The sequence below is a fragment of the Cervus canadensis genome, chromosome 20 (assembly GCF_019320065.1).
Source record: "Cervus canadensis isolate Bull #8, Minnesota chromosome 20, ASM1932006v1, whole genome shotgun sequence".
Lineage (NCBI taxonomy): Eukaryota > Metazoa > Chordata > Mammalia > Artiodactyla > Cervidae > Cervus > Cervus canadensis.
This window is the reverse complement of record NC_057405.1, coordinates 27,620,637-27,634,441: the sequence shown is the minus strand read 5'-3', so window position 1 is coordinate 27,634,441 and position 13,805 is coordinate 27,620,637. Positions and strand designations below refer to the sequence as shown.

Sequence of the window (13,805 nt, the reverse complement as noted above, 5' to 3'; positions counted from 1 at the left end):
AATCAAAGGTTACACACAATTGTAGTTTTAACAGATACACCAAATCATGTGCTAGAAATAGATCAACTTATATTCTCATCACCTGTATATGAGACCCTCTGCCAAGATCAGGCATTAGTGATTCCTAATATTTGCCCATCTGGTGAGTGAAAGATAGCCTCTTATCATTGTCATTTTTTTCTTTGCGTTTTGAAGATGACCATGAGCTTGAGCACATGTTACATACTGATTGCTCATTCAAATTATCTATTCTGCTTCTGTCACTTACCCTTTGGCCATTTTTCAAATACGTAGTTCGAGAGGCTCTTTGTCTATAGATGTTTAACAATGGTTAATTACAGGGGCTGAAAATGTCTTCCTCCTGTGAGAAAATGCAATCTTTATCAAAGAGACATTTTACATTTTAATGAAGTCAGATCTGGCAATCTTCCCTTCTCGGGAATTCTAGATTTTTTCTTTCTGATGAAGGTCTACAAATATCCAGTGTTACATATATGTAAAATTCAGTTCAGTTCAGTTCATTTCAGTCCCTCAGTCATGTCTGACTCTTTGCGACACCATGAACCCTAGCATGCCAAGCCTCCCTGTCCATCACCAGCTCCCGGAGTTTACTCAAACTCATGTCCATTGAGTTGGTGATGCCATCCAACCATCTCATCTTCTGTTGTCCATTTCTCCTCCTGCCCTCAATCTTTCCCAGCATCAGGGTCTTTTCAAATGAGTCAGCTCTTTGCATCAGGTGGCCAAAGTATTGGAGTTTCAGCTTCAACATCAGTCCTCCAAATGAACACCCAGGACTGATCTCCTTTAGGATGGACTGGTTGGATCTCCTTGAAGTCCAAGGGACTCTCAAGAGTCTTCTCCAACACCACAGTTCAAAAGCATCAATTCTTCCGTGCTTAGCTTTCTTTAAAGTCCAACTCTCACATCCACACATGACCACTGGAAAAACCATAGCCTTGACTAGATGGAGCTTTGTTGACAAAGTGATGTCTCTGCTTTTTAATATGCTGTCTAGGTTGGTCATAACTTTCCTTCCAAGGAGTAAGCATCTTTTAATTTCATGGCTGCAGTCACCATCTGCAGTGATTTTGGAGCCCCAAAAAATAAAGTCAGACACTGTTTCCACTGTTTCCCCATCTATCTGCCATGAAGTGATGGGACCGGATGCCATGATCTTAGTTTCCTGAATGTTGAGCTTTAAGCCAACTTTTTCACTCTCCTCTTTCACTTTCATCAAGAGGCCCTTTAGTTCTTCTTCACGTTCTGCCATAAGGGTGGTGTCATCTGCATATCTGAGGTTATTGATATTTCTCCTGACAACCTTCATTCCAGCTTGTGCTTCATCCAGTCCAGTATTTCTCATGATGTACTCTGCATGTAAGTTAAATAAGCAGGGTGACAATATACAGCCTTGACGTACTCCTTTTCCTATTTGGAACCAGTCTGTTGTTCTATGTCCAGTTCTAACTGTTGCTTCCTGACCTGCATACAGATATCTCAAGAGGCAGGCCAGGTGGTCTAGTATTCCCATCTCGTTCAGAATTTTCCACGGTTTATTGTGATCCACACAGTCAAAGGCTTGTCAATAAAGCAGAAATAGATGTTTTTCTGGAACTCTCTTGCTTTTTCAATTAGATCCTGCAATATGTGACAACATGGATCAACCTTGAGAACTTTATGCTCTGTTAAATAAGCCAGTCACAGAGGGATAAATCATGCATGATTTAAAATAGGTATATGAGGTGTTTAAAATAGCCAAACTCATAGAATAGAGTGTTTCCAGGGACTGGGAGCAGTAGGAAATGGAGAGTCTCTAATCAACGTGTGTGAAATTGTTATGGAAGATGAACCAGTTCTAGAGATCTGATGATGAATAAGATCTAGAGGCACCACACTATGCCTTTGGATAACAGGACCAAGCTGTACATTTAAAAGTCTGTAAAGGTATCATGCTGAGTGTTCTTACCAAAATAAAAGTTTGAAAAAACTTAACACACACGCAATAAAAGATTTAATGCATCTGAAATTCATTCATGTAAATGGCATGACTTTTTTCTAGATAGATAAATGTTGTGCCAGTACCATTAAATAGCTAATTCATTAAAAATTGAAAAACTTTTAATATACTAAGATTTCTTTGGACTTTCTTACTCTATTCCATTTATCCACTTGTCTGTTTTCATGTCAGTTTGTTTTGGTGATAGTGATTTTATAGTCAATTTCAGTATCTAGTGAGGCATGATTCTCTAATAAATCTCTTCCCCCTCAACCCTCCTTTTTACTTTTAAACACTTCTTCGCAATTTTGACTTATTTATTAATTCATATATGTTTTAGTCATATGAAATACATGATTATTTTAATCAATTCAAAAAAAACCTCTTTGAAATTCTACTTAGAATTTCCTTAAATTGTATTTTGTTTTGAGATAAAACTGTCATTTTAATCATAGTGAATTTTCCACTTATGAATATAGTAAGTCCTTCCCTCTGATACTCATTCAGGTTTTATTTTAAAACCTTCAAATAGTCCCTATGAAGTTATTGTAGTCTGTTATTATGATCTGGATTTATACATAATGTATAGAAACTTCTTTTTTTAAAAAAAATTAATTATAGATGTTAGAAAAAAGACTGATATGATTTTTCCAGGATGTTGTGGCTTGGAGACTGTTTGATGTGGGTGTTCCATATACTTAAGTAAGTTGTCAGCCTTTTCAAAGTAATAGACCAGAAATAGAATTTATTTATCTGGAAAAATGCTTGCATCTCTGGTACTCAGTGGAATGCTAGTTTTGCCTAAGGAGTACAGAATGCCAACTTTTGATGTGTGTTTGTTGGAACAAGACTGAATTTATTCCACATTAACTTCCATTCAATGGGATTTTCCTATGCAGTTGAAATAATTTGGGGGGAAACATTTATTTAAAAACAACATACATATTCTATTTATTTACCCATTAATATTACTTTGGATACAAAGATTTTTCCTGTTGCTAAAAAAATAGTCATCTTTTAAAAAGTTTGGATTTAAAAATAAAAATTTATGTAAATTACTTTATGTATGTTTTACACTTCTTATCCTATTCATGTTCTTAGATTAATAAGGAGGCTCAGTGACTGCTATGTGCAGAGGTGACAGTTCTTACAACCGGGAAAGAAAATTCTGGCAGAGTCATTATTGTGCATAGATTTGCTCTTTTCTCCCTGTAGTTGTCAGGTGCAGAGAGATATTTGAACATTCAGGTTTATGGAGCAACATCTATGATGTTTCTTTTCATCTCAAATTATTAACCTTAACACTAACTGTGCACATTCTAGTCCTTTACAAAGGGTAAAGGAGAGTGAGCCTTTGTTACTATCAGTAGACATAGATTTTCATTATAGATTTAATTGCCTTCTGTAGTCACATTTTTTCAGGGTGTGTGTGGAACAAGCTGCACATGTAGAGTTTTATGGATTAATTTAAACAGAATGAGGGGCAGTGGCCAGACCCTCCTAGTTATAGGGCCTCATTTATTATAAAGCAGCTATAACCATCGCTTTCACTGAAAACTCATATTCTGCTCTCCATGGTCATGAGTTTGTCAGTATCTTTATTAATGCCATTTAATGCCTTTTTAAAAAATCTTGAATAATTGAGGATTGAAGTTGGTGGGGAATCTCTGTATTTAATTAAAATAGTTGTTTTATTAGGCTGAGAACTTAAGACTGCTGTCTGGAGTCCTTAAGGGATTCTTTATTGATTTGTGCAAGGCGAAAACCAATTCAAGACATTTGTTTCTGTGTTCATGGGGGCAAAATATTTGCTTTATCTTTTTAAAATTAATGACACCCATGAATTGGAACACCAACCCTCCTTTTCATAGACAAGTACCTTGCTGAAAAGCATTTTTTTGTATTTGTGTTTTTTTTGTCAAATAACACTTAAGAAGGTATTTGGGCCTGATTATAGTCAGGAAACTCAGAGATTTCAGAAGCTCAAGTTATTATCAATCTGAACAAGAGCCAGATTAAGAAGCATTAAGAAAAGTCACTAAAATATGTTAGAAACATGCTACCAGTTAACTCAAATTTCTACTGCTACTTACGGAATTGATGAAATATCAGTTGTCTTGATCTAGCAAATAGAGACAGTGCCCCTAAGTAGAAATCTAAACACTTTTCGTCTATGCCTCTCCATCTCTGTTAAAAATATGTGCAAACTTCATGGAACAATTCCAAGCCACTCTACCAAGAGACAAGAAACTTCCCCCTTCCAAAGTTGTTAGGCATAGTCAGTTGTCACTCTGAAACTGAATACAATATGGCATGAGGCTGCTTTCCAAGACGAATGGTTTGTTTTATTATCTAAAGTTAAACCCTCTCAAATGCCTCCCAAGCTGCTGACTAGCTCAGAAGCACATGAAGTTAATGCATGTAATAAATTCCTTATTTTGAACGTGAGCAGAGAACATACAATTTTTACTAGCAGAAAAATCCAATTATTTTTACCTGACTAAGCAAAGGTTCAAAGGGATTTGTGTATTTGTGGTTTGAAGGAGTACTAAATGTTTAATCTCCTCAGAGTATCCTCAAGTCTCCTGATATGAGGGACAGGTAATCCATTAGTACCTAGTCTCTGACCTGGACATTGGTCTTACTAAGCTTCAGTGAATTGAGCCTACTCAGTCTTTCAACATAAAAATGTAAATTTGGGCAAGTTCAGAAACTAACCTTTAAAGCAGATTTGGTCTCTACATCTAAAAGCGAAAAATGTGTCAAGTAAAAGTTGTAGAACTGTAATTCAACATTGCTGTCATATCCATCTCCCCTTCGTAGCTTAATCCACTACTCACCGAGCCAGATGTGGCCACTGAACCAAAAGTGAACACTTGACTCCTTTGTGTTCCTAGAGGAACAAGCTGTGCCCAAGTATAGCTGATCTTCTCTGATCAGATTTCATTTTGTAAAACTTAGAAATGAAGGACACGCAGGGAAGCCCGTCTCCTCGACAGTTGATGTTGAAGAGATTGGAGGGCACAACCTTGTGCCGTGTGCTTGACTATTGAGTAAGTAAAGGAAGCAGATGTAGGGATTCTTTAGAGGGGACCGGAAGGAGGGACCATTAGCCCCACAAGGGGGCATGAAGGCTTTTAGGTCCTTACTCTCAGGTTCCCGTGATGCTGGGAAATATCTGCTATGCCCCAAATTTGTGAGAGCCCCTCATTCTTTTAACTTGACTTAGTTTGAGCAATTACTGCTTCTTGTAGCCAAAGGATCCTTGACTGAAACAGAGATAAAGACATGCTAAAATGTGAAAGATTTGGAGGGTTGACTCATAAAAGCATCATGATTTACAAAGAACCCTGTCCTATACCTGGGTTCAAGCTCTGGCCCTCTCACTCACAGAAGGGCCTCTAGAAAGAATTTTAAACTTCTGGCCACAGTTTGTTTATTTGAAAAATTGAGGACAGGAAAGAGAATCGCATTTCACCATCTGTGAATTCCCCTTGAGATTCTACATTCTTGGAATCTACTGCTTTTGTTTAATTTCAACTGGATACAATTTCTTGGTTTCTGCAAGTTCTAGAGAGTAGAGAGAGGAAGGCAAAGGTCAGGGAAACACGGTGGTCCAGGAGTACAGGCTTTTGGTTTGTAGATGAAAGGACCCTCAGTCAGTTTTAAAAGTGGTATCTGAAAGATGCTAGAGTCTCAAGAATTCGGATTTAAAATTTAAATTCTCCCTGGAGGTGGACTGTTTTTCCCCTTTCTCCAGGAGTGATTATTCTGGATTTTTCAATGGGACGAATCTAATCACAAGAATCAAACACAGATAATCATTCCATGCTATGGTTAACATAAGAGGGAGATATGATTATGGAAGAATAGCCAGAGAGATGTAATACTATGGGCATTGAAAATGGAGAAGGGGACCATGAGCCAAGATGCAGAGACATACTCTTAAGAGATGGAAAAAGCATGGAGACAGATTCTCTCCTAGAAACTCCAGAATGTTATGCAGCCCTGCTGACACTTTGTTTTTAGCTCAGTGAGACCTGTCTTGGACTTCTAACCTACAAAACCATATGATAATAAATTTGTGGTTTAAGGCACACAGCTTGTGGTAATTTCTTACAGGAGCAACGGAAGCCAGCCTGGTGAACATGACTATGAGTGTGGCTGTGTTTTACCTTTTCTCTATAATATAGGATCATATTCTTCACTCCTGATGATCAAAGTAATGTCAGCGGGCATTTGTGATTTGTGGTCTGGAGCTGCTTTCACTGAACCAGAATGCTCAGGTCAGTGGAAAGCAGACCAGGCCTGAAGTTGAGATATATGGGTTCAAGTTCAAACTCTGCACTTGGTGATTGTGTAACTGGGATGAGTCACTTAAGCCCTCTGGCTCCAGTGTCCTCAACTCTACCATGAAGGGTTTAGTCTAAGATAATCTCTAATTCCTTTCAGTGCTGCTCCTTGATGATTTTTCTGAGTGCCTAACTCACAATGAGTCAATGTTCATGGGTGACTCTGTCTACACGGTCACATCCACTAGGAGGTGGAGTTTTACAGAAGGGTCCATGAGTAAGACTTCTATGTGTCATGCTTAATTTTCACATGTAGTTTTCTTGTTTTGGTGAAGGATGGGTGTTTATATGTACTTGTCAAAGGGAAATCTTTTATCCTAACTTTTATGATTTTTCAACATTGAGTGAGATTTGAGGTCTTAGTTTTAGAATGTGAGAGACAGTAGCTCAAATTCAGGACTAAAAACTTCCAATTTAATTTTCAGCAGAATAGCAATTATCTATTTTAAAGTTACTGGAGGGTGGAAATAATTGATTTCACAACTTCTTTTCATTATGAAATACAGATTTTTAAATAATATACCTTTTCCTTATTTTACCCCCAAGAGTTTTGCCTTTCTAGTTTGCACAAGAATTCTTCTTTATTTTTACCCCCCAAAACATTCTGTACTGTTTTTGACATGATGTTTACTTTTATCAACCTCAATATATTTATTTACATTCTTGACTCATTTGATTACTTTAACTTTTTTATTCACGGATTTTATTTTTTTTTAGTTTCACCTGGCATCTTTCTTTTTTTTTTCTTTCTTTCTTTTTTTTTTTTTTTATTAGTTGGAGGCTAATTACTTCACAACATTTCAGTGGGTTTTGTCATACATTGATATGAATCAGCCATAGGTTTACACGTATTCCCCATCCCAATCCCCCCTCCCACCTCCCTCTCCACCCGATTCCTCTGGGTCTTCCCAGTGCACCAGGCCCGAGCACTTGTCTCATGCATCCCACCTGGGCTGGTGATCTGTTTCGCCATAGATAGTATACATGCTGTTCTTTTGAAACATCCCACCCTCACCTTCTCCCACAGAGTTCAAAAGTCTGTTCTGTATTTCTGTGTCTCTTTTTCTGTTTTGCATATAGGGTTATCGTTACCTATTCATGGATTTTAAAAAACCTATCAACAAAACCTAAACATTCCTTAAGTTCATTTTAGTTATTTTGCCAGTAATAATAATTAAATGGTTGCTTGTTTATTATATGTTGTATGGCTTTGGTCACAGAGGTAAAGAAAGTATCTGCTATAGTTTTGGAGTTATTCTGATGCCAATTACAAAGACTTCATTTTGGAAATTCTTTTTCTTTTTTGTTGTCAGGCAAATGACAGACTTGAATGTATTAGAGAATAATCCTCACTCTAATTATTTTTTGATCTGAAAACCTGAAATTTGTATGAAATATACAAAACATATCTAACAGTAATGCTGAGATTTATGTAAACTGTTATACAATATTCAATAATGAATATATAATATTCAAGGTTATGTTATTATAGAATGTCAGAGTTGGAAAGAACTCTAAACTATAGTTATTATCATTTTTATTATACACATCGCTATTATAGACATTCATTTCATATCCTTTTAAGTAAAATGTTTACTAAACATACTTAAACAATTGGATTAGAAAATTAAACCCAAGTATAAAATAAGCGTAGAATAGACAATTCATTGTATACAGATAATAGAAACAATTATGGGTTTTCCTGATGGCTCTGATGGTAAAAAATCCACCTGCAATGCAAGAGACTTGGGTTTGATCCCTGGGTCAGGAAGATCCCCTGGAGAAGAATACGGCAACCCACTCCAGTATTCTTGCCTGGAGAATCCTGTGGACAGAGGAGCCTGGAGGGATATAGTTCATGGGGTCCAAAGAGTCAGACGTGACTGAGCGATTAATACTTTCCCTTTATATTTAATTTACTAACCCCCCAGCCCCACTTTTTTAAATTTACGCTTTGGATTGCTAGGAGTTCATGGTGATCCAAGTCTAAAACAAACTATTAACTTGATCTATAGATTGACACAGCAGTGGAAGGAGTGCTTATCTCTAATATTAAGTCTTTCTAATCTTGTCTGAGTTCTTTCATTTTTGCCAGTCTTTAGTTTTCTCATAGTCTAAATAAGCCCATTGATAACTGTCTTAGATCTTCATCAGTAATACATTAATTAGAAAAAAGTGCCTAGAATATAGCCAGCATTCAGTAAGTCATTATTATTTGTACATATATTCCGTTCGATTCCTAAAACATTATGCTTGCATAGTACTCTTTAAGAAAAATCTGAGGGCTGTTCATGGCATACACTCTATTTTGTGAGCTTAAAGTTTTTGTCCCATGATGTCCTGCATGTTAGAATCTACATTTAAGTAGTGTATTACCTCACCTGTACTGTAGGCACAAGGCCATTAATGATATAATCTACCTAAAAGTGCTATAGATATGAAGTAGCAGTATCGTTCTTGTGAAATCTTAGTCCATCTTTGTTGTATATTGGTACCAAGTGCATATGAATTCAAATATATTTTGAAATATATTCAAAATGCATTTGACTATTTATATTCAAATATAAAGATATATGAAATTTTGCATTTGCTTTATTCCTAAGTTTATTTTTTCTTTCTCATTTACTTCCAATTTATACTATCTGGCTTTATTTTCTAAAACTTTGTGTAATGCCATCATTCCACTTCAGAACATGGTGGGATGCTAACATACAAATAATACATGAATATGTCTGTGTGTATACACACATCAATATCATTATTACAGTTTTAAAAATTCTATACTATGAAGGAAGAAGTGGATGAATTCTGGAATTCTGTCTAATTTATACATGGTGTACCTCTGATTGTTCTGACAAGCTGGATATAAGAGCTTTGTGTTGAAGAAGAATTTAATTTGGGCATCAGGCTGGAAAATTTCCCCTTTAGAACCACTGCATGCCTAAATTATGAAATAGAGACAATATTATTAAAGTTTATTTATGCCTGTTTATAACAAAGTGTTTGAAACATACTCCTTTAGATCAAACCAATAAGCATTTAATTGTGTGATGACAATTTCTAACTACATGAATGAAGAAATTGGACTCAACAGGCTTATCTGGGGTCTTTCCAGCTCTCCCAGGCAGAGCGTAATTCTGGAACTTGTTGCTCACGTGCATCTGGAATATACTGCTACAGGAGAGGATTGGGATCTTCCTGAAAGGCTGGGGTTTTTTCAAGGGCCACTGTTTTCACATATATGATGCCTAGGGAAGTAATTTCTCAGTTTAATGTAGGACCAGTTTATGGATTGGCCCCAGTGGTACTTGTCAGATATCTATTAGAACCAATGCTTCATTCTCAGTATCTTTTCTCTTCCTGATCATCTTTCCTGTATGCCCTCAGTTTAAAATAGCAGATGGCTTGCGAAGGTTGTTTACCTGGGTCAGAATTGTCAGAGCATTAGTTGTTGCTGTTCAGTCGCTAAGTCGTATCCAACTCTTTGTGACCCCATGGACTTCAGCTCATTAGGCTTCCCTGTCCTTTGCTCACATTCATGTATGTTGAGTCAATGATGCTATCTAAAAATCTTATCCTCTGTCACCCCCGTCCCATGCCCTCCATCTTTCCCAGCATCAGGGTCTTTCCCAATGAGTCACCTCTTCTTATCAGGTGACCAAAGTATTGGAGTTTCAGCTTCAGCATCAGTCTTCTCAGTGAATACTAAGGGTTGATTTCCTTTAGGATTGACTGGTTTGATCTCCAGAGTATTAGTATTTATGGTATATTAGAATCTCAATTTTTAGCAATCAGAGCATAGAATAGAATCTACAATAGAATCACTAAGTTGAGTCCAGGGTTGAAAGCACAGAGACAAGCATCTACCTTAAGTACTTTTGCATTTAAATTATTGCCAGCGACCAAGCTTGGGTATCCTATATATTTGAAACTAATGTTATGATTGGCATTGGTTTGTAAAAGTGAGTTTAGTTATTGACTTTTCGATGTGTTGATTCACTGAAGAATACATAAGTTAAACCATATCAACCAATATTTATATCTGATATGGAGAGGAAATATAAATAAAGTTTCTTTAAATTTAAATATTTATTTAAATATTTTTCCTTAGATGTAACTAATATGTTAAAAAATCTCTGTGATCAAATCAATAAAATATTAATATAAGAATAGAAAATAAAAAGAAGGTATAAAGTACATACAGCAGAAATATTTCCCATTATGTAGAGGAAGTTAATATATATTAAGGTTGGTATTTCAGGTCAATGGAAAATGACTACTTAGTTACTAGATAATGCCATTGCAAGATTGGCTACTCACGTGAGAGTAAAGAAAACTGAACCATTATCTTGCAGCACACACAGATACAAATTTCACATAGACTAGCAACTAAAAAATGCAAAATAAAATAAATATTTGCAAAAAATCTGGGAGACTAGATGTGTCAATTTAAAGACAAGGCAGACCTTTTCAACCAAATCTGGTTGAGAAAGTACAAAATAAAATCAAATATGGAGATATTTGATTATACAAAAATTAAGACCTGTTTTAGAATTATACTGCTGTTCTTCATTTTCACTCTTGAATTCAATCCAGGATTGTTTGATTGAATTCTTTGAAAAACACACCACATCTGAAATTCAGCCCCCTATAGAAACTGGTGGCTAAATGCCCAAGAAAAATACTTCTATGACATATAGAAATGGACACAGCTTTAATTAGTTTAGGTGGAAAAGAAAAGTCAATGAAGCACAGTTGCTTTATCTTCAAAGGGATTTTAAACTACCTCTCTGGCCAATTGCTATGATTGATGTTAATGTAAATGAAATATAGAGATTAATGAATCATGTGCAGCAAATAACTATGTTTATTTCTGCTAATCATATGAGGAGACAAGCAGATATTGGAACTTCCTTGTGTCTCCCAGTTTGTGCCATATAAAACACATTGGTAAAAAGAGGACTCATGTAAATAAATACTGATGGTATTATCTTTGGATCTAAAAATATTTAAGCAGAGTTCCCTTATACTGTGCTTTAGAGGTATAGTCAGATTCATTGTGTAATGAAAAATCTTGGGCAGATTTCGTGAGCTGTTCTGTATATGGGAAAAAATTAGTGTGTATGAGAGGCAGAAGAGATTCAAAGACCAGTTTTGAGAATTTGCCATCCCTGATTCTTTCTGATTCTCTTGCACTTTTATCTAAGCTCTTTTTTCTTCCTTAACAACTTCTTTCATCAAACAGCTCCCCACCTGGGACTACGTTTATCTTATCAAGCTGTGGCATCAATTTCTAGAGACATACACATACTATATGAGTAAGTGTGTATACTGGAGAAGGAAATGGCAACCCACTCCAGTATTCTTGCCTGGAAAATTCCATGGACAGAGGAGCCTGGCAGACTACAGTCCATGGGGTTGCAAAGAGTTGGACATGACTGAGCAACTAACAACAACAACAACAACAAAGTGTGTATACAGTGGTGAACATTCATATTTCTTTTAAAGCTCAAAAAATATATTTATAAAAGTAAAATGACAACTGAGAAGTATTTTGTTTTGTCTTGTTTTCCTTAAACCTAAGCCACTTAAACAAACAGGAGACACCTGATGTGCGTTCTATAAGAGCACATCTTGTTTACTTCCACCCTAGTATTCTTCGGCTTCCCTTGTGGCTCAGCTGGTAAAGAATCCGCCCGCCATACACACTGAGGAAACCAGATCTGAAAGAGACACATGCACCCCAATGTTCATCGCAGCACTGTTTATAATAGCCAGGACATGGAAGCAACCTAGATGCCCATCAGCAGATGAATGGATAAGGAAGCTGTGGTACATATACACAATGGAATACTACTCAGCCATTAAAAAGAATTCATTTGAATCAGTTCTAATGAGATGGATGAAACTGGAGCCCATTATACAGAATGAAGTAAGCCAGAAAGATAAAGACCAATACAGTATACTAACGATATATATGGAATTTAGAAAGATGGTAACGATAACCCTATATGCAAACAGAAAAAGAGACAGATGTACAGAACAGAATTTTGGACTCTGTGGGAGAAGGCGAGGGTGGGATGTTTCTAGAGAACAGCATCGAAACATGTATATTATCTAGGGTGAAACAGATCACCAGCCCAGGCGGGATGCATGAGACAAGTGCTCGGGCCTGGTGCACTGGGAAGACCCAGAGGAATCGGGTGGAAAGGGAGGTGGGAGGGGGGATCGGGATGGGGAATACACGTAAATCCATGGTTGACTCATGTCAATGTATGACAAAAACCCCTACAATATTGTTAAGTAATTAGCTTCCAACTAATAAAAATAAATGAAAAAAAAAAAAAAAAAGAATCTGCCCGCAATGCGGGAGACCTGGGTTTGATCCTTGGGTTGGCAAGATCCCCTGGAGAAGGGAAAGGCTAGCCACTTCAGTATTCTGGCCTGGAGAATTCCGTGGACTCTATAGTCCCTGGGGTCGCAAAGAGTCGGACATGACTGAGCGACTTTCACTTTCACTATGAGACAAACATATGGATATGTAAGCATATTTTTGTGGCACAAATTTTCTAAAAACTACAGCTTTGTTTTCTTTCCTTTCCTCCTGTTTTTCTGCCACCTATTATACCATACCATTGACCATGCACGAATTAACCTGGAGCATGCATTAGAATGGCATATGCTGAATTTTTATGAATCTCTGAGAGCTTTATGAACAGTTTCATTCCACAGGTTGAAATAATAGCCTAAAGACTGTAAATGCTTAGTCAATTTAATCAATGCCAAGAAACTCAGCAACCAGAGAGAAAAGCAGAATTCATAAGATACATTTTCTTTAAAATCTCTGATGGACTTTGACCTGATACAAAAATTTTCAAATATTAAGTTCACCCATTTTCCCCTCCTCAAAACAATGAGCCTGACATCACTAGAAGCAGAGAACAGAGTGATGTTAGGAATATAAAAACTCTTGAAATACATTTGTGGAAACACCTTGACTCTGTTAATCATTAAACTAAGAAGTAATTAAGAACATGAACTTACCTTCACTGTCTTATTTTGTCTACTCTGGTTCTTCTCAAGTCTGAGAGAATACTTGAGACTTTAGCCTTTTTTTCTTCTTAATATGGTTATGAAAAGTACTTACTACCCATAATGTCAGCCAACTCTACTTCCTAACTAGCTCTTTTGCCTTAAGTTTTAAAATATCAAAATATGTGTGTCAAGAGCCAATAAAAATACTTGAAATTTCAGGAAAGAGATATTGGAAGTCCTTTGGGATGTATAAATGAACAGATGACTAAGCTTATTTGTAACTTCCAATTTGGTTGAATGCCCAGGCAAATTCAGCTTCTGTTTTGTATGAAGTGAAAATTTGGGAGTTGAAAATGCCTCTTATTGGGTCTATTTATGAAATTTCTTCATTTTTTATGTTAGAAATAATAAGTAAGGGA

At 36.4% G+C, this 13,805-nt stretch overlaps 1 long non-coding RNA gene across 1 annotated transcript in view; it reads right to left on the bottom strand.

The window, feature by feature from the left end:
• LOC122422904 overlaps nucleotides 1–13,494 on the bottom strand; it is a 28,493-nt gene extending 14,999 nt beyond the window's left edge. Inside the window, exons 1-2 of the long non-coding RNA XR_006264004.1 lie at nucleotides 13,396–13,494; nucleotides 269–361 (exon numbers count right to left, since the gene is read on the bottom strand). This is a non-coding gene — a long non-coding RNA (uncharacterized LOC122422904). The remainder of the gene's footprint in view (nucleotides 1–268; nucleotides 362–13,395) is intronic.
• Between the last annotated feature and the right edge of the window lie 311 nt (nucleotides 13,495–13,805).